The following is a 21,772-nucleotide window of genomic DNA, read 5'->3' as shown; positions in this document are numbered from 1 at the left end:
TGGAGTTTGTACCACAATCTGGTTGCAGGTGTGCAGCTTTCAGTCAGGTTAAAGCTTGATGTGTTTTTTTGTTTTTGTCTCAAACTCCCTTGAAGGCAGGTTTATTAGATCAAAATACAGTTTCACTGCAGTGTGCAGCCTGTATGGATGTCAAGACTGACGGTCCATTTATTGCAAGAATTGAGAGGCATGTTTCAGTGACAGATGTTAAAACTTTGTGTAACTCAAAGCCTTCAGTTTGTACACACCCTGAAGGGCATCACATGTTGGAGTCTTAGCGTTGGTGTGAAACTATGCACTGATTGTCTGCTCGTCCCCTTCAGGCAGAGAGCAGTGGAGATTAGAATCTCAGGCTCTCTTAGCGGCAAGCTTAAAACGACAAATTGATTTTAAATTAAGTCTCTGAGATGCCGTATATTTATGGCTCTAGTATCACACATAGATAGATAGATAGATTACTTTTATTGCACTCTTAAGAGATGAGATTCTTGCTAAACACCAGGGGGGGATTTTAATTATTTTTGCATTCATAGCATGTTCAAGCAGTGTGCTTTTCATGGGTGATTAGTGCCTCTCTGTTAACATGCTTGATGAATGTAAAGCCTTTCATTCATTATGTACTGCCCAGTTTTGGCACATCTGACATGTGAGCAGGGGCGAATCTATGGGGAGGCATTTGCCCTCCTGTGTACAGTAACAGCCTTGTCCCCACAGATGTACAAAATTTTGCGTTACTACAAACGTATGTGCAAACAACAAATCATCACTAGGTCAACGCTTTGCAAAGCAATAAAACAAATGTTAAATTATTGTTTTGTTTTATTATTATTAATTATTATTATTATTATTATTATTATTATTATTATTATTATTATTATTATTATTATTATTATTATTATTATTATTATTATCATATGTGTCAATCATTATTATTATTATTATTATTATTATTATTATTATTATTAAAATCTAGTTTTAGGGCCCTCAAAAACCATGGCACGGCATTCAACGCATCCAACTGTGTCAAATCTATTGAAAAGTTTTATTAAGGTTCCATCAACATTATTTTTCCCGAATGTTTTATATTATAGTCAAGCTGTATGTAAAAGTTAGAACCATTGAGCCTGCTTTGCTGATGGTATTGTAAAGCCTAAAAATAGCTTTTGTATGAAAAACGTTTACAAGTAATAAGAACTTGCAGTTGATTTAATTAGACTAAGGCCACACACACAGGGCGTGTGATTTGCATTTATGAATGTACTGAACATGGGTTCTTGAATGCACTTTTAGAATACAGTGTTTACATTTGACTGTCGCGATCTGATACCAGTAAATGTCGGCTGCTCACAGTCATCAAAGGCTTGGTGGAAAATGTTCAAAATCTTGAGAATTTTGCTCCAATATCTTTCTTTCACAGCTCTATTTGATACATGAAAATTTGGTTTCATATCATTCTGGCTGGGCACAAACCGCCATTCTTAATTTCTCCTTCATAATCAGTTCTCAAACAGAAGCCATTCCCAGATGCTAACTCTGTCACCAACAAATCCGAATCCCTGATTGGTCAAAGTTCAAAGGGTATAACTTTCAATGCTTGTTCAATTGCCATGCGCTTCATACAAAGAGATGGAAAATTCAACTAAAAACCTGTAGGGACGCTTGAACACAAGAGTTTTGAAAGTGGAAGCCCGAAACATGCATATACAAGCCCTTATAAAAACTTTTTATTGGGAGTGGTCATTGCTGAGGCTGGTGTATATACAGCTTTATTGTGCAAGGTGACAGTCGGTGCAAACAGCAATATTTATATATTACTTAAACAAATTAAACAAAATGCAATATCTGAACATAAACTGACTACTATTATAACTGAAATGCACTCTGTTTTTGTGGCATGAACTTGTGCCATTGCAGCATACTCTCCACCTTCAGTCTACACTGATGATGACCAATAATTCCCTTATAAAAGGGATTTCAGTGAAAGTGGTGGTCAGTGCTCTTGTCTGCTGCCCTATGAGTGCAAGTCAGGGCTTAGAGAGAAAGAATATGGGAAGAAATATTAAAAGTAAAATCTGACTGAAAAAAAGAGAGAGAAAACAAAGACTCGAATTCAATTCAATTTTTCAATTCAGTTTTATTCTTATATCCCAATATTACAACACAGATGTCTCAACGGCTTCCTTAATTGTACAAAACATAAAATCAATTATAAAATACAATAGCTGATAGCAAAACTAAACGAAACAGACTAAACTAGACTGGGCATTCCTTCTTTCTCGGTAGGAAAACCTCCCAAAAAAATCAGATTCCAGGAAAATAAAGACTAAACCTCAGGGAAGCCCACATGAAGGAGGGATCCTCTCCCAGGACGGACAGGCGATGTACCAGGACTGTTAGAGAAGAATTGGCTTATCTAACTCTACAACTACATGTTTGAATAGTGTAGCAGATGGGCTTCATCCAGATGGAGTTGGGTATGGCTGAGGGCGCAACATGAGCCAGTGGCGAGGTCCACGGCCAAGTACAGGCCCACAGACAAGCCAGAGGTAGGGTCAACAACCAAGTGTAGGAGCAGAGATGAGCCAGAGACGAGGTACACGGCCAAATTCGGACGCACAGACGAGCCAACCTGAATCTAGAATCATTAACCTCTTAAGACCTGGCGTTGTCATGCGTGGACATCACATTGTGGGTTTTATTACAACTGTAGTTAATTCCTATTACCTGGGGGCCTCTGACTATGAAATGTAAAAAAACATAGAAAACAAAAGCTCAGGTCTCAAGAGTTTAAGGAAAGTCACTATAATAGACTTTAAAAATAAAAATGTGTCTGGAATGTATTTTAGTGTGCCTATATGGTTACAATTTCACAATAACAAGAAAAAAAAAGCTGAGCTGTCATGTTGTAAACAGTGATATCCTTAAATGAATGACAATAAAAAATACAGAATTGTCCTTCATTCCCAAACATCAAGTCCTGGTCAAGTCTCAAGTCTTTTTTGATCTGAGTTCAGTCAAATATGTCTTGTGCAAAATCTTTGTACAAAGTACATCTGATTTCTCAGTGCTTTACAGATCCAAGAAAATTTCTGTCTATATCCGTTTTATTATTGTCTTTTCTATTTTTGGTGGAGAAGGATTTTTCAAATGTAGAGCTGAAATCCACATATCACTTCATATGTGTCAATTTATTAAAAGTAACATGAGCCAAGACTATTATTTTCATTTATATTTTTCATTTTATCTCATTTATAGAGAATGAACAGTAACCATATATTTGTTGTGAATTTAATGTCATTTGTTCAATTGCTGCATGCTAGGAGCTCACCTGAATGCAGCTGGACATTACCCCTCCTCAGCATCACCCGGTCTTCCTCCCCCCTTCCTCGTTATCATTTGAGCTCCACAGAGACTGTTTCAATGACAGCCCCTGTCTATAACTTCGTTGTCACGGCTCGTGTACGTGTGTGTTGCTCTGTGTGTGTTTACATTTGTCCTCTCAAACCAGCGCATGTTTGCTGTGTAATGACAGCTGCTGTCTATAATGCCTCACCCTGGCAAGGATCATTCGGCCCTTCCTCTCCCTATCGTCCACCGTCCAGTGTCACCAATGTCTATGCGGACAATGATGTGATCTTTAGTCCCCTCTGCGATCTATAGACTGGCATTTGGCTCAGGGAGCAGCCCCTGTCCCTGACATGCATGCTAAAGCCTGCTGTTTTTCCAATATTCTCCTTACTGCTTTTCCTCCCCCAAAAGAAGGGTTAATGCCAGCCAGCGCAATAATCCAACAGGCAGCATCAGATACTGGAGTGGCATTTAGCCACTGAAGTTTGAGCCCCTGCAGGGAAAAGTGTCTGCGATCTTTGTGTATGCCTTAATGTGAGAAGTTTCTCGGCTTCTGTCGATGTGCAGTAGCAGTCAGGTCTCAGGAGGTCAATTGGATGTATTTGCACATATCATCAAGACATCATTTCTCTATTTTAGTCTCTTAGTGTTACTTGTTTTTATAAAAAAAAGTATTACTGTTTTCACCCAATTATTTCATAGAAAGCTCACACCTGCATATCCATATCTAAAAGGAGAGCTTTCATTATCAATAAGGCATGAAACTAGAAAAGCTAAGTCAACACAGTTATTTTGATGGGTCAAGAAAAAGAAAAATGATCTTAGAGATTATTAAATAAAATATTACGATAGAAAAAATCATTCAGAACAAAGACAAGAAAATCAATTTTTAAGAAAGTTTTGGTTTATAAAAACAGGATATACAAACAGTTAGGATTTATTAAAGACCCACTTTTGATACATTGATATACTTTGTATATATTGATTTTGCCAAAATCAAAATGCCTGTGGTCTTTCTGACAGTTTCTGCAGAGTGGCATTAGTTCATTACAGTTTTTATCTGTTGTTTTGGCACATTTCTTGAAACTGAAATGACATTCTTAAAACTAAAAGGTCCTTTGGCCAAATACAATTACATACCTGCACAACAGTTCATTAGAAGAAGCCAATTTCTTTCCCAAAACTAATCAGACACTTCAGAATCACTTCAGAAGCATATATATCTATATATATATAGATAGATAGATATATATCTATCTATATATATATTCAGTATATAGTGTGGCTGGTTATGTGAAGAATCTCCTCTGAAGGAAATCAACACTGATCTCAGTGGCTCAAAACTGTATCACATTGCATGAGCAGGAATTATTGGGCATTACAAAAATATATCAATTTTCATTTCATTCCGTATAGTTCCTGGTTTGCAAGACATTTAACATAAACATTAACATATGTAACATAGATTTTATATACTTTAGATTTTGTGTTAACATTTTATTAGCCTGCTTTATCCTAATTTCCTTTCTGGTTAAATAAAGGAAAAGCTGAGAAATGTATTCAACTTATTTGATTTCCTTCATAAACAGGTAATGAAAGCAACCCCACTGCATTTTCTACTTAGAAGTTAGAAATTAGTTGGAAATCAACACCATGGAATGTGTCCTGACATCCACATGTTGGCATCAAAGTTGTCTGTAAGAATGACCATGACTGTTCTAAAATAAATGCAATATTTTTCTTTACTGCGCATAGTTTTTATCCACAAATGTATACTGACAACGACACGGAAAAGTTTTAGAACCAAAAAGATGTCATACTACTGAGTTACAAAAGTCTTATATTTTTCCTTAATGTGTCTGTATTCTGTCATATTGGTACCTGTTGATAGAATCTTTAGCTGTATTCATTGTTTTGCTCGTCCCACTCCTAACATGGAATTCTTTGGTTGTTTTGTGGGCTGCAGAAGTGGTGATTGTTGTGCCTCCTGCGGTAACTTCAAGGCACACTGTTGTAATTAGGAAGCAACCCCAGGAGATGTGCCTGTTCCACCAGATACAACAGCATGCCGATTTATGAACTTACAAGCTCTTGATTCCTTTCATGTGACAAATATGAGAAACAACAGGCTTCAGTTCAAGACAGATTAATTTCATCCAACAGGAGCGCTGATGAATGAAAGGATGATAGAGAGAGAATGAGGTCTCTCACCAGGAATGGCTTATGTTAGAGTATTAAGCTACTAATCTTCTGAGGAGGCAATGACTTTAGCCGTATCTACCTCTGACACTATGCATAATCGATTCACTCCTGCACCCAGGTGATGAAACTTTTCCCGATATGTGTCTCTTGTGTTGCTTACATCTTCAGGATATATTTCCTGGCAGACTGGAAGCAATGTGTTTTGCATTTCCAGCATCATTAACAGTTTGCAGGGGAATGACAAATTCATCAGTTAGCATGAGTAGTCATAGGAGCATCAAGTACAAAAAGAAAGTAGTGTCGTGGGAAACATCACAGCAGTATGTGGTTTACAGGTGTTCATGAGGCTAATATTTCATGGAAAATATCATTTTTGGGCTTGAAGGCAGGAATTATTCAATGTAGAAAACAAAACATTTTCAAGTCAATTTAAAAAAGTTGGAATGGTCTGGATAATCTGGGGTTTTACCTAAATGTATAAAAGACAAAAATAAAATTTTATAGTCCCTGAAACCCAAATTCGACTTATTATTTCACTTATTATTTCATTACAGACAGAAATCTTAGAGATTTTTTGTCCTATTATATTTCTAATCCAATTAGGGTAATTTCCTTCACTTTTATGCCCAAAATAAAATCACACCAACTTAATATGACTAAAAGAAACAAAGGGATCTTTTCACAGAACCACTTTACCCAAATCTAGCAAAATAATGAACAAACAAAAGGTCTTTTTTGTTATTATCTACATGAAGTTGGCTAATGTTAGGGTAGAAGATGTTCATGATAGAGTGAGGTGGAAAAGGAGAATAAATTAGAGCAAATCCACAGAGCCCGTGACCTGACATGGGTAAAAAAAAAGAAGTGTTCTTACGAAATAATATTTAGTTCCCACAAAATAATAATTCATGTGATATGTCACATATGTTTACGGTAAAATATTCGTCAAATTTGAAAAGGTTTTAAAAGATAACCTCCAACTACAGTTATATGATCTTGTATTGTATTCATGATCCTTTTGAGTTCATGTTTCACTTCGAAGCCCATCGAGACGACTGTTGTTGTGATTTTGGGCTATTCAAATAAAATTGAATTGAATTGAATTGAAAATTGAATCTTGATAACAAACAAGGGCTCATAATTATGAATGAAAGGATAAAAAAAGAAGTTAAAACCAAAATTAACCTAAAAAATACACACTTAAGTGCTTTTATGAAGGAGAATAAAAAAGGAAACAGCCAAACAAATTTAACAAGACAAAAACCTTTTTGCTTGTGGTTATACCCAAGGCAGAATTATTTAACGTAGGTGCGAACCTAATTTCCTATTAAAGCTATTTGCATTTAAAGTACACTATCTAAATTGTAATCAGGATTTTTTTTTTTTGCTTGGTTTTTTGTGTCTAAAGTCTTCCCTCAGATATTTAGGGTAAAAAAAACTTTTCAAATGATCTGAAATTAATTTAACAAAAGATTAAACCAACTCTATTAAAATGTTAATTTTCCAATCATCCAAAATGACAGAATTGCATTTCTCATAAACAAGATAATAACTTGTTTGTATGATTTTAATGCTCTAAGTTTTGATTCATATTATTGTGGTACTAATCAGTTTATTACATTGTAGATTGTGTTATGTTATGGTCTCCTCACAAACACTGCTGGGGGTCTTTAAAATGGTGTATACTTGTTTAGCGCTTTTCTACCTTCCTCGAAGGCCCAAAGCCTTTGTATATCTCAGCCAGCTGGTACATATGAAAAAGTCATATTACATCTTCTATTATACTAATTCCTTCTTAGTATTACTTGCCTACCTTATCCCCCTAAACGCCGTCTGTGGGATTTCCAAACCTTTTAGTCTCTTGGTCATTTTATGTTGTTGTTTTGATGCTATCCCTGCATGTCCTCTGAGCTCCTTCCAGCTTTTTTTCTTTCTGAGTCAATATTGTGTGTGTTGAGGATTCAGTGGTGGCACTTTCAATATAAACAGCCTGTAAGAAGGATTATCCCTGTTGTCCTAACAATGTAAACCCGAGATTAGAGCCAATTCTCACAGGGACATGTGTGCTTGCGTCGATGGGTGTGCATGCATGCAATTTGTTGTAAGCTAACCCATAAAAGAACTCGCTCTGCAAAGTAAAGTGGAAGGAAGGATTATCTGATGAAACAGCTTTCAGAGCAGGCTGATCAGAAGTTGCCTTTTTTGTCATTAAGAAAATGAGATGCCCGGCAAACAAATATTCACTATATCTCTATATCTATAGTAACTCCGTGACACCTATTGATGCAAATATGCATCACACCACTTTGGCTCCAAAATTACTTTAATTTAGTTTCAATTTGAAAGTAAAACATAATGGGTAAGTGGTTTTTTTTCATTGGTAGAAACAAATTCAGGCATCAAGTAGTTAAATTCTGGTGGCTGTAGAGCAAAAGGTACTGTTGTCTATCAGCCATAGAGTTGATGGCTTGATTCCTGGCTCATCTAGTCACAGAATCCCTTCCCTATTGGCAAGAAAAAGTCTCAAAAGGACCCTTCACCATTTATTCCAGAATTGCAGAAAATAACACCTCTGATAAATGTTAATGATGTTTTTTTTTTTTTTTTACAGAATAGCTAATGTGATCCAGCAGACAAGAGCAGGATCCTGCGGAAACTCTACAGCAATGCAATGCATCTTAGGCTACGTTCACACCCCAGGGTGAAACGACCCAATTCCGATTTTTTTGCCCCTATGCGATCTTTTCAAATGCAACCCAGGCCACTTGGGTATGTGGTCCTGAATCCGATACGTATCTGATCTTTTGAAATGCGACTGCCGTCTGCCCGGCCATGCCACATGTATCCGACCCCTATTCATTGTTACGCTACAAACGTCATCAGTCTGTGTTGAAGTAGGCGGGAACGAGAACATAAACATCAACCATGGCGGACGAAGCTGCTGAGACCAGTCAGTGGAAGGGAAGCGAGGTCACCGATTGGATTAATATTTGGGTTGACAGCTCTATTCAGGCCAAACTCGAGGGCGACCGGGCGATTAAAAAAAAAAAAAATCCAGCGAAATGGCCAAGCGTGGTGTTGAACCTTCCCCGCAGTGACTTCTTTTTTTCTCCCTTTCTGACCGTGGTCAGAAGCGCGGGGGACCCAAGGCGGATCCTCCTCCGGGGTTCACTTCCCCGTTCGGACCCTTAGGTTCTCCAGAACGGGTTAATAAAGAGTCCATAGGATTTATTCTGCGGGAAAACCTTTTATTACCCTTCTCCTTCCTCCCTAACACACAACATGAATGCACGCCCACACTGCCCCCCACATTCTCTTCCTCGCTGCACGCACTGTCTCTTACACACACACACACACACGTGCGGCCCCAACACATACTCATCCCCATTCCACAACAGTGGGTACAGACGATCCTGGCTCCAATGCCTTCTTAAAATGAAAAGATTGTAATTGTGCTGGCTTCTTTGTGAAAATAAATGTAATACTGCAAACCCTTGTTTTTCGTGCGGGTTACGTTCCAAAAAGAACCCGTGATAGGCAAAATCCGTGAAGTAGAAACCTTTATTTTTTTTACAAGTATTATACACTGAAATACTCTATTAAACATTGAAAAGAAAGAACAAACCATTTTACAGGCTCAAGCATTTGTTTCACAAATAAAAGTACTTTAGAAACAAATAACTCTGTACTGTACTGTCAAATAATAATTTTAATCATCAATGTGAACAGAAGGCTTCAAATTGCGGAGATTAGCACCGCCCACCGCGACCCGAGTAATGGGATTAAACGGGAGGAAATTTAAAATGATCATGAAAAAAATACAAAGTACAGTTGGATAAATAGAGACTCAGGTCTATTTCACTGCTCTTCACACTGAGCCGCTGCATCCTGACTCCGCTCTGCAGTGTGTTCCCCTTTTGAAGCCCGCGATGCAGGTGTGTTTGTTCGGGAAAGCACATAGTGATAGGTATTTGTTGTCGCTCTTTTTTCTATGGGTTTTAGAGAAACTCAAAATTGCAAGAGAATTTGCACGTACATAATGTAAATTTGGCAAGCTGTTTTACGTACATGTACATATTAAACTGCAACCCCTGGGAGCCAGTTTAGCTCGTGCTGGGTTGCGGCGCCTTCTGTCCATGAAACCAGGGTTCAAATTCGGGCTGCTCCTTGTTCCCTTCTCTGCTCCCAAGCCCGGATAAATTGCCCAGGTAGGGCATCCGGTGTAAAACATTGCCAAGTTAACCATGCGACCTCTCCTCGAAAGAGAGGTTGTTTCGCTGTGGCGACCCCTGTTGGGAAAAGCCGAAAGAGACAGAAGACATATTAAGCTGCAACGTTATTGACGCACAGGTAGAGAAGAAGCGGAGTGACTTTTTAGCCAATCAGAATGAAGAACACAATGCACGATGCAAATCCGTGAAGTAGCGAAACCGTGAAAAGTAAACCGCGTTATAGCGAGGGATCACTGTACTGCAAAAAGAGTTCTGCTTTGACAACACTGTTGTTGACATACATTGTTAACGATAGCGACTTCCGCAAACAACGAGTGACGTTGTTCACCGTTGAGTACTCTTCTGCGCATGCGGGTCACTTCTGGGTCATTTCACGGTCCCATGACTAGTGAAGCAAAGCAATGCACTCAAGAAAATGCAGTTGCAAGCCAACCTGTAGATACCATAAAACTGTTGGGGTCAATCATAAATTAAACATGTTTAAAAATAATAAATATTAAATTCAGTTGGTGTAATGCTTATTTGCCCTATATAAATACTTGCATGTTGAAAAATAAAATATTGCTCTGAGCACTGTAAGCAGAGTATGAAAAGCCAGGTGCCTCTCACAATTAAAGATACATTTGATGTAGTTTATAACTCAAAACTACATTTTTTTGTTAAAATAAGGTTGAGATATTTGCAAATGAGACATCATTGGGTAACACAACAGCTGGCGAAGAAGTATCCTTGTTGGGAAGAAGAGGGCTGTGGTGGTGATGAAGAGGTGAAAGGTCAAAGGTCAGCCCCCCACCCGGTGATATCTCCTGTGCCAGAGAGGCAGCCATGACCCGGTCAGCGGAGGTTCAGGTGTCGGTGAGGGATGACTGAGTGACGAGTCCAAGCGGGTAGCCTCCTACTCTCAGTCCAGTTTGGACTTTTCATCCTTTCTTCCCTCCCTCCTCCAACCACTTTTATACGACCCATCCTTACCTCCCTGCATCCCCAGCTCTCTTTCCTCATTCACTGGCTCACCACATACAAAACCCCAGCACTGTCATCCCCCTCATCCTTTTCCCTTCCTTTCACCCACACACCCTCTTTTTCACCTTTTAAGCTAAACATTACCACAGGGTTTCACTCAGCAGGCCAGCCCGACTTGGGCAGCTCTCAGTGGGAGTGCATTTGTCTTCACTTCACTTTGCAGTCACACAAACACACACATGCTGCGCATGCATGAGCACAGGATGTTGGAAGACAAATACACAGACAACATGCTCAACTTTCCAGCAGAAAATTATAAAGCTACTAGCACCAACAAAAACGTTTTTTTTTTAATTCTGAAATTTAACTCATTTACACACTTTTAAAACACATTAAAGGTGATACTTGTTTTTTCACATCCTGTGTTGTTCCTGCTGGTAATTCAATTATTGTCTGCAAAATTATATTAGCATTTGAGTATTGGACAGAAACATTTTATCCAAATCTTTTTAACTCTGGCAAACGTTTCCTTATTTTGACGTATTCAAATGAATATAATGAAAGCGTGGGTATAAATTTGACACAAAAACATGAACTGAAGTTTTAGCTGCCTATCTCATCATTAATTTTAAAGGTAAATTCAACATGAATGTGAGAAATAAACATGGTATCTTCTAGAGGACCTGTGTTTATCTGTCATTGCAGAATATTTTCAATGAGTTTAAAAAGAAATGCAGTAACAGTGGATACTTAAAGAGTGACATCTCTTAAATTGGCTAGATATCAAGGACTGATAGATATGTCTCAATTGACCTCAGGCTTAAGCATCAACCACTGATGGATGAACAAAATGCAGGGATTACATCACTCACACAGCTACTGTGATTTCATTGTTTCATCTTAAATAAACTATTACTCAAAGACTGGCTTTGGTAAAGGAAAAGATCTATCTATCTATCTATCTATCTATCTATCTATCTATCTATCTATCTATCTATCTATCTATCTATCTATCTATCTATCTATCTATCTATCTATCTATCTATCTATCTATCTATCTATCTATCTATCTATCTATCTATCTATCTATCTATCTATCTATCTATCTATCTATCTATCTATCTATCTATCTATCTATCTATCTATCTATCTATCTATCTATCTATCTATCTATCTATCTATCTATCTATCTATCTGTCGGTCTGTTCGCAGTTCAAAAAAACGAGAGTGCACCTTACAATCCGGAGCGCCTACAAATTAATTTTGATTTTGTTTACTGATGTAGAAGTGATTTTGCGAGGTACACGGTGCTCTGTCAAAACGTCAGTCTGTTTTTTTGTACGAGTTGTTATTGTGAATACACTAATGCGGCTAACATGTAGTGGTCTCGAACAGTTGTTTTTTTTTATGTGCTACAAACAAGGTTGGGTGTTACATGTATTGTAATGCAGCTAACATTTCTAATGTGTAAGACGTGTAGCATGTCACAAACAAATCTAGAGCTACTGTGAATCGTAATAAAGTCTGACTGACCTGACAGACTTATCTATGATTCTTTTGTCTCCCTAAATGCACCTTGTAGTTTAGTGTGCATTTTATATGATAAAGTTTAAAAATAGACCATTCATTGACAGTGTGCCTTAAAATCCAGTGTGCCCTATAGTGCGGAAAATATGATATTACAGTTTTCTCAGTCGCTTTAGTACAATTGTCAGATCAGAATGAAATTCCCAAAACTATTTGTTCAATCTTCACATCATGATGTCACTTGTGCACATCATATAACCAGTCTCTCACTTCTTTGAACAAGTTGCAATTGCTTTGGTACATCCATGCAAATGCTTATGTACAATTCTCTGCTCTTTGCTACATTATCAATTGTTTATGTCACGTTGATCAAAATGTATTACCGGTATATAGTTCACTGTGCAATAGTCTTACTCCTCAAAACACCTAGTCAGTAGTTCATCGTATAAGTCATTAACTGCAAAATGGTTGACCAAGTTGTCATAATGTGACAAACATATTTCGCTGCATTGCAAGAGAGGATATTCGCTGTGATGTGGATGAGAATTTGTGGCCTAACATACAGGAATGACAAGAGGTGTAGGAAGACCACACCAATTCCTACTGCACTGCCTGTACTGTTGTACAGAATATTGTCCTATCTTTTTTTCCCTTTGTGTTACTGTTTGCAGTGGGTTTTTTCTCTGTTGGTATGACATGGTCTGTCAACAAATTACAATATGAACAATAAAAGTGTAAATGTGAATCTTGTCCAGTCTCTTGCAATCAAACAAAAAATGTGTAACTTACATTTTACAATAATTGTCATCCAAACTTTAGCCATAGTTTACATCAGAACCTCCCTCTAAAGTACACAGTTATATTGACAACATGACTAAGTAATTCGACTGTCTTGTTCGTAGACAATGACACAAGGACTTGACATTCTGATGGCACTGACATGTTCAATGACATAAAGACTTAGTTTTCAGAGATGAACTAAAGATTTTGAGCAAGTTACAGGCTTTTGCAAGAAATCCATAGTGTTTTGCTGTTTGTACAAATTGTTTGGAGAAATGCACACACGTATTTGCAAACTTCAATTCTGATCTGAGAATTGTACTAAAGCGACTGAGAAAAACTGTAAGCAAAAATGCTTAACTTTTTAAAAATAGTTCATGCAAGAGCGAAACTGTTTCGGAAAAAAATCTGTGAATTGTCAGAGGCATGCACACAGGTTACTAGTGAAGCAAGAAATACTTGAATGTCTAAAGATAGATTTATAAATACCACAACTTTCTGTGGTTTAATAAACTGTTTTAGGTTTAAAAAAAACAATGTACAATACTATTATTTTAATATGGCAACTTGGCAAATAATGGGAAAAAAAGCATTCAACAAGAATAAAAATAAATTGAAGGAATTGTAATTTATATATAAAGAGTCACTACACGCTTAACCCACTCTATAAGTCTTCAATACCTGTTTTGTGTTTGCACCTGTGTCCAGGTGAGTTATAAATGGTTGAATAATCATACATGAGTTATTGCACAATTTGAAAGACAATGTTCAGGTACTGAAGGATGTTGGACACAAGCAAAAAGATCTCCTAATTATGAACTACAGGACAAACCCATGTTGCTCATTTTAAAGAAAACGTCTTGCTTCTCCCAAACCATGAATCTGCCTTAACCTGAGGCTAACTGTTGACAGGTCTGTGGTCATCCACAGCCAAACCACCAAACAGCTGAAATAATTTACTGTAACACACACCGGACACACCGGGCATGTGACACGCAATCTTGAACATGAGAATAGCCCAAAGTGCTTGCACTTAACAAGCAGGGTGTCTTCTTATTTTTCATTTTCTAATGTTTATTAGCACATGTCCACCACCTACAGTTGAAAAAAGTCTTGGTGCGAAATGTTTAATCTTGTGAATCTTGTTCCAGGCTTTTTTTTTCACAGCTCTCTACCGATATATGAAAGACTTGGTGTCAAATATTTACGTCCGAGCTCAAACTGCAATCAATAATTTCTCCTCCATGATCAATTTTAAAACAGTTGGCACTTCCGTGAAATACAGTAAATGGAACGCCATCCATACGACACTACTAAATCAGAGTACCTGATTGGGCAAAGTTCAATGGCTGCACATTTTGTATGTAGAGCCCAGAAACGGTTGTAAAAACTTGCGTAGCTTTGCATGAACGCAAAGTTTTGAATGCGGAAGCCCGACACGCGGGTTTACATAGACTTTTCATTGAAAGTGGGCGCTTGACAGCGCAGTTTAAATGTATCTTTAGACTAGATTACTGATTACTAACACGGATCAGACATATGGATAATCTTGCATCAGTAAGAAAAAAAAATCAGTAATCATTTAGAAAAGAGAAGAAGCAAAACCAACTTTTGGAAACCTGGTTAACCCTAAGCTGATTTTCCAGGAAACACAACAATTTTGTCCTTGGTTTAAACACCATGTTGTGAATATTATATAATCCTTACGTAAATGGCTTTGGATGAATGCAGTTGTGTAATACTATGATTGTGTGTTGCTGAGATAGCTGAACAACAAAAGTAACTCCAAGGAAAGCCTGTACAAAATACATATAGGACCGTCCGTGTGTACCATACTGCAAGTCCAATTGAATTTTCATACTAACTCAGGCTCATGATTGGTGAAGCATCTTGCTTTAGTTTGCAGTGGTTTACACATCAAAAGACAGCGCAATGTTTTGACTTCATCTGGTAGCATAAGATCATTTTCATAACATCTTTATGTCTGCAGAGCAGAGACCACCCTAAAGGTACAGACGAGTTTCTCAACACTCTCTTACTGTCTCATCAGTATCTTGACTGGCACGCCTGAGGACATGAGGCGGTTTGACATAGGCACTGGCAGGTATGCACTCAGAGACATACACTCTGGCAGGTGCAGGCTACATGGAGGACTGCCAGTTGCTTCGTCTTTGTTGCTTTTCATTAACTTGTCTAATACAATCAAAGACTGTCAGCAAAAGTTAAAGACAGGGGGAAAAAAGGGGAAAGAAAGTGAGGCAGGCTGCTTCACTGAACAGATATGATTTTGTTCATGTTGCTTCAGCTAAAATGAAACTTCCTTTAACTCTCTGATAACATCGTGTTGTGTCTTTTTTGCTTGTCAGATGTTCACTGACGTTTTTGCCCACACGTAAATATAAAACTGAGAAATGGTGAGAAAAGGTAAGGTAGGTGACCAGGTAACATACTTTCTGTACTGTCAGATCCTCACAGTGTATATCTCAAAGTTCACACCTGGATGCTTCTTAAAAAAAAAACAAGTGCAGCTGCTAAATTGCTAAGAGGACTTTTAGTAAAATGCCACAGCTTAATGAAATAGTGCCAGAATACATTCAGCTCTTGGCATAAACCCTTGGCTTTCTGGAGGCGTGTCATTCTGCTAAAGGTTAAAGGGAAAATATTCTAATCAGGAACTCTTTACACAACAGCAGCTCGATAAGGTCAACTGGTGTCACAACATTCAGGTTGGAGAGAGAAATGTGTGTAAATACAAGGGTGTGTATGGTTACTTTGTAGTCATTCTCTGTTTATCTTTCTGTCGTTTATGCAGACACTCCAAATACTACCTCACAGTTCTTGTTTGCAATCGCTCCGATCATGTTTAATTTCCTTCATGATATGAGCAGGAGTATATCACATGCATAAACACACACACGCAGAGTCGCATGTAACGCCTTGGTGTCTGATGAGGAGATCCGCCAGCCAATCGGCTCTATTGATTATATAGTCAAAGGAGGCTGGTGGAGCGGCAGCAGTAATTAGGGCTTTTTGGTGTGGATTAGCTGAAAGAAAAGGTCACCCACTCAAGATCAGTGGCGGGACCACAAGCAAGGATCAGGAAGGAGTGGACAGGTGACGGGGTCCATCCCCACCACAGTGATGAGCAGGATTTGCAGAACTAGACATTTAGATGCAAAGCGATATTTACCTTGACTTTACCATAGAAAAGAGTTTTGGTATAATACTCACTTAGATGTTAAATAATGAGTCCTAAACCACCAGAAAAGCTAAACAACACAACCATAAACTCAACCTGAAAACAATAATTGAACAAAAACTTAAAAGTGATCCAGTTTGAGCCATAATATTACATGCGTAAAAGAGTTACATTGAAAATGCTCACTTAAAATAAGTTTAGGTTTTGTTCAATATATCTTAACTTATTCTCAAAGTAAGAAATAACAGCTTTTGGAAATATGTGGGAACCTTTTAAACCCCACGTGTCATTTTATTTTGATATTATGTGCTAAATGTATACCAGGAAAAGTAGAGTATTTTAATCACATTTTTTTTTTGCCTTTTGGGGTCGCCACTGCCAATTAATTATCTGCATATATCTAATCCTGTCTTTTGCATCCTCCCCACTCAAACCAGCCATCTTCATATCCTCCTCCAAGACATGCCTGGCCTCTTATTTGGTCTTCCTCTAGGCCTCTATCTACCTCTACTCTGGTAGCTCCAAACTGTTGACCATGTGAGAACATGGACTCAGTGAATTACCTCTTCCCTCCTAAGGTTCCCAAGAAACTGCTGGCTTCAAGAAGCCAAAATCCCATAGATTTATTTTGAGACGTAAAAATTTGTCATTACACTACGTTTGTCAGAATAGCCATTTTTGCTTTAGGACCTTTTTTTAACATGTTGTTGCTCACCCTAAATTTTTTGTTTTTTTTATTTCTGCAACCTATTCAAGTTATACACTGACCATGGACTTCCAGCAAGCTCACTCCTGATTGGTGAGATTGGTGGGAGTGGTTGCCATAGAAATACTAACTCAGACTGACTTGGACCAATCACTGCTTACTGACGATATCTGGTTTCAACACCTCGGCACCCGTATCACAAAAGAATGATGACTGAATTGACTTTGCTTAGAAGGAACCGGAAGTAAACAATTTCCATGGATTTCATCACCCTCACTCAGTCCAGTTGGTGGCTGGGTAGCTCGGTTGGTAAGGTGAAGTACTGACATGCAGGAAACCAGGGTTTGATTCCCTGGGGGGGGGGGAATGAACAAGCAAACAATTGAATTGGTGAGCAGTTCACACCACCCAGTGAGGGCCCTTTGGCAAGGCCCGTAATGCTACTGCCTACGTGCATGAATGATCCCAGTGATTGTCAGAGGGACTGTTGGTGTGAACTGGCAGCCACGCCTCTACCATCACCAACTGTGAATGAATAATGGATACACTGTAAGCGCTTTGAGCGTCTGGAAAAGTGCAGATAAATCCAATCCATTATTATTATTATTAGTTCTCTGATACAGTCATTGTTCCAAAGTCAAAAACTTTTCAAAACATGATGACACTTTAGCAACAGTGAAAACTATGTTTCCGATAGTTGCAGGATGTAGTAGTAGTAGTAGTAGTAACCTTTTTATTTTGGACAAGTGAAAACAAGTGTAAAATAACAAAAAAAGACAAAAACAAGACAAAAATTATATAAAACAAGAAAATTATATAAAACAAGACAAGACATGTATGAGTGCCTGGAGAAGAAATGGAGTATAGGCAGAGAGGGTTCAGCCTGTCGCTGATAGATAAACTCACTTACAGTAATACAAATTTCATAACTTAAATTAAAATGCCATGTTAAGATTTTGGAATGTTTTACTTTTGGGGCAGCCGTGGTGCAGAGGTAGAGCAGTCAACCTCTGGTTGGAAAACTGCAGGTTCAGTTCCCAGTCTGCACACCTATGCGTAGAAGTATTCTTGAGCAAGACATTGAAGCCCTCATTGCTCCTGGTGGTTGCTGTCAGTGTTTGGCAGCAGTCGCCATCAGTGTGTGAATTGGTAAATGATACTGTGACTGTAAAGATGTTAGTATAAGTATACAGCATTTACCATATTTATTTTGCCATAATTAGATGAAATAGTGTTCAAAATAAACCAGTTGTATGGTTAAACTGTTTGACCACATGCTGTATTTTTTGTTGTGAAATGAAGTAATTAGGTTTAGAAGAAAATATAAATACAACAAACTTGTGATTTATAAGACTTTAAATGCAAATATTTTTTATTTGGCCTTTTATTTGCATTGTAAACAACCGAATTTATGGAAACAGTCCATTGATGTTCAGGCTGTTTAGGATTTCAGAAGTTACTAAAAAATGTTTTCAATTCCTCACTTGTAGAACCCTGGGTGGACAAATAGATTTAGGTCACAGTCAAGTTGCATTGTGGAAGAGTCATTCGCAAGCTTGCTGTCGCACAGTAAAAATAAAATGTTTGGTTAGATAGTTCATGACTTGTGGACCTATTTATAAATGTAGTGTTGGAGGTGGATTAACTAAAATTCGCACAGACATTTCTGACCTCTTTTGTCTTTGTATCTGGCTGAGTCTCAAATGTTCATCAGTCTTTACCCACCACCCTGTCTATATTTTTTACACAATGGCCAAAGTATTGTGTTAGACACATAAATCATTTTTAAGGTGAGTGGGATTAAAAGCTAACTGAAAATCAGTTTCATAAACTTAGTAGAATTGTTTTTATACTAAAAACACCTTTTTTTTGGTAAAAAGTTGCTTATAAAGTTTCTAGATCCTGTGTGCCTTGTTGTTTGCCACTGTATTTTTAATTGTCTCATTCCTTGTTTGTGTTTGTTGACCTGCAGGTCGACTCCTCTGTGAAATGGCAGCTCTGAGTGTATATTAGGAGTTTTGGACCCTTCCACACCAGGGGCAGAATAAATAGGACCAAAGAGCTTCAACAACATGTACTACTTTTTTTTTTTCTTTTTAAGAATTTTTTAAAAAGTGCAAAAAATTAAACCCCTTTTTACGAATAGGATTGGTTTCTACAAGCATCTTTTGAAATCATGATGAACCCATAACATTTTTACGTTTTATGTTATTATCCGAACTTATATATATATCCATTCTGCTTTTGTATTTCTGCAGGATACAATTAAATGTGGTTTTTCTTTGTAGCCTGTGTTTGAATTTTCATTCATGTCATCCATGCTGACTTGTACTATCTGCATGCTCCACAGTATATTGTGTCTGCTTCAATATGGCACTAATTGTGTTTTTAAAAAAAGAAATGTGAATGATTAAGAGGGTGTCTACTTGTCTGCATTTACTCCTGTCGGCTCCCTTTCATCTGCTGCAGGAGGCTACAGAAGCAGAGGCAGAACTGGGAGGACTGGTTTAATGCAAAGCTGCAGCACTCCTAGTGGTGGAAACCCAGAAAAGGCGTCTCATCTCTGCAAATTCAACAAATCCAACCAGATAAGAGGCGATAACCTCTGACTGTCGTCTTCCGCAAAGCAGATGTATTATGTTGTAATACTTTTGTCTGTTTAGTTCTTGCAACACTGGCGTCATTTTTGTGTTTCTGTCTGCATTCTCGGAATCAAAACTGCATGAGTAGACCTTGCAGCTTCACATCTAAGTGTATGTATATCAATAGTAATATCTAACTGGAGGCGTTGTGTATGCACTTGCGCATCCTGGCACAGGTTGTTTTCAGCGACCCTTTTTATGTATGAAACAGTCTGTGTGATTTGTAAATGTCAGTGGCGATGGCATGGCGCCATTGTTTCTGAAGAAGTGTTGTGTTGTGTGACAATAAAGGACAGACATAACCGAGGGGCGAGTCGGAAACAAACAGGTGAGGGCCAAACAAAACTAGATTCCAAAGCAAACTGCAGACACCTCTCTTTAGTTATAGACAGCGAATGTGACACAAATCTAGTGTGAACTTTCAATGCCATAATATATTGTTTGAAGGCAAGATAATAAAACATTCCAATGACAAATGACAGATGCAATTGAAAACAAAAATGGGATCGAATCCGATTGGAATTAGCAAACTGTGTTCATTTAAACATTAAATGCCTGAATCACAAAGAATTAGTTTTATTTCTGTAAATATGCTCTACTAAAAGGTTTTATTTTGGATAGATTTAAGTTGTTTGAATGAAAAGAAATACAATATGCCTCCCTGATTAAAGTGGATTTGTGAGGTTGCAACAAACCGCAGGATGCACATAGGAGAGGATATTTTTCTTGCCATATAGAGTTCAGCTGTGGGTCAAAAGTGTCACCACATGCATCACAGCTGTAGCTGAGAAGCACACACAGTTGCCATGGTGATCAGCCATTTTTCCTCCTGCTGAGCCAAAGATTGGTGGGTGGGTGCCAACATAGTATTATTTTTTTTAACAGGACAGAAAAGATTGCAAAATTGGTTTTTCTGTGTGTTCGCAAATTGAGTGTTTTTTATTTGGCCATCCTCACATTGTTTAAAAGATGTATGTGTTGCTTCTAGCTTCATATTCGTAGCCTCAGCTGTACTCATCAGGAACGCTGTGCAACAAAAGCCAAGGTTCCCTTGGTGAGAGCTACACAGCGTGATAGAACAGGCAAAATGACTGTGTCAGAAGCTCCATTGAGCATAATCAGGCGGTGGTAGATGGGCTTGGCTGTTGGGTTTGAGACCATAAGTCTGGCGATTAAACATGCATGGGGAGAATCCTTCATCACTAGGCGAAACAAAGCTGCCCTTCCCTTCCCACGTGTTCCAACATCGCCATGGAAAAAGCCTGTTTCCGTGGCAACTAAACTGGCTCCCTTTGTCATAGGAATGGGGAAGAAGGAGGTGAGGAGGAGCAAAGAGGAGGAAGGGTGGTGATGGTGGCAAGGGGGGGGGGGGTAGAGCAGAGGAATGACACTCTATGTTGACCTCCATCTAACCTTTAGGTGAAAATGCCAAACTGATTTTATTGTTTCCTGCTTGTATATATTATTAAGGAATTAAAAAAGACAGTTGTAAGCACCTGAGTAAGCAATTTGTACATGTACGTTTGTTTTCATTAATTAATTAATTTAATTAATTCTACCAACTTTTAGACTTCAGGAGGATGAAAAAGAATTAGCATATATTCTATAAATGGACAAGCACTGTTGCAGCCTCAGAAATATAATTTTAACTGAAGAAGGGATCTTACTGTTATAGGGGTTATGATGTTGCAAAGCTCAGAGCTTGTGAAGGTTAAACATAAAGGCAAAAAGAAGGGCGGAATGAAAAAGAAATGACTCAAACGGAGTATACATTTCCAAAAGCGTGGCAGTAAGAAACAGACAACGTCTTGTTAACACAAACAGACAGACACAAGAGGAAGTGTGATAAAGTGAGGCGCCACTTTTATGTTGACCCACAACTGCCCACATAGCATGCGCTGATGCTCTGGCTGTAACTTTAACCTAGTGTTTCTCCAACAGGCTTAATGACATATGGAGCAAAGACAGCAGCAAAGGGTAGCTCTCTTCGAAACCGCTGTCGCCTCCTTCAGGGCCGTACAGGGAGGACAAGATAGTGGCTCGGGACAAAGGTCACATCTACAACCTGTCATGAAAAAACAATTTTTTTTTATGACCATCAAAACTTAAAATAATGTTTGAAGGATTTTCCAATGTGGGTATGGAATACGTTTATAAATAAATGCATTTATTC

General features: G+C 38.1%; 1 long non-coding RNA gene across 1 annotated transcript; it reads left to right on the top strand.

Moving 5' to 3' along the window:
• The first annotated feature begins 18,578 nt into the window (after positions 1–18,578).
• On the top strand, positions 18,579–19,901 carry LOC110015905. The gene is made up of 2 exons (XR_002874168.1): positions 18,579–19,031; positions 19,427–19,901. It is a non-coding gene; the product is annotated as an uncharacterized LOC110015905 (long non-coding RNA).
• Positions 19,902–21,772: the final 1,871 nt, after the last annotated feature.

This window comes from Oryzias latipes, chromosome 11 (assembly GCF_002234675.1).
Source record: "Oryzias latipes chromosome 11, ASM223467v1".
Classification (NCBI taxonomy): domain Eukaryota; kingdom Metazoa; phylum Chordata; class Actinopteri; order Beloniformes; family Adrianichthyidae; genus Oryzias; species Oryzias latipes.
Note: the sequence above shows the minus strand (reverse complement) of the source record. Positions and strands in the feature narration are given on the sequence as shown.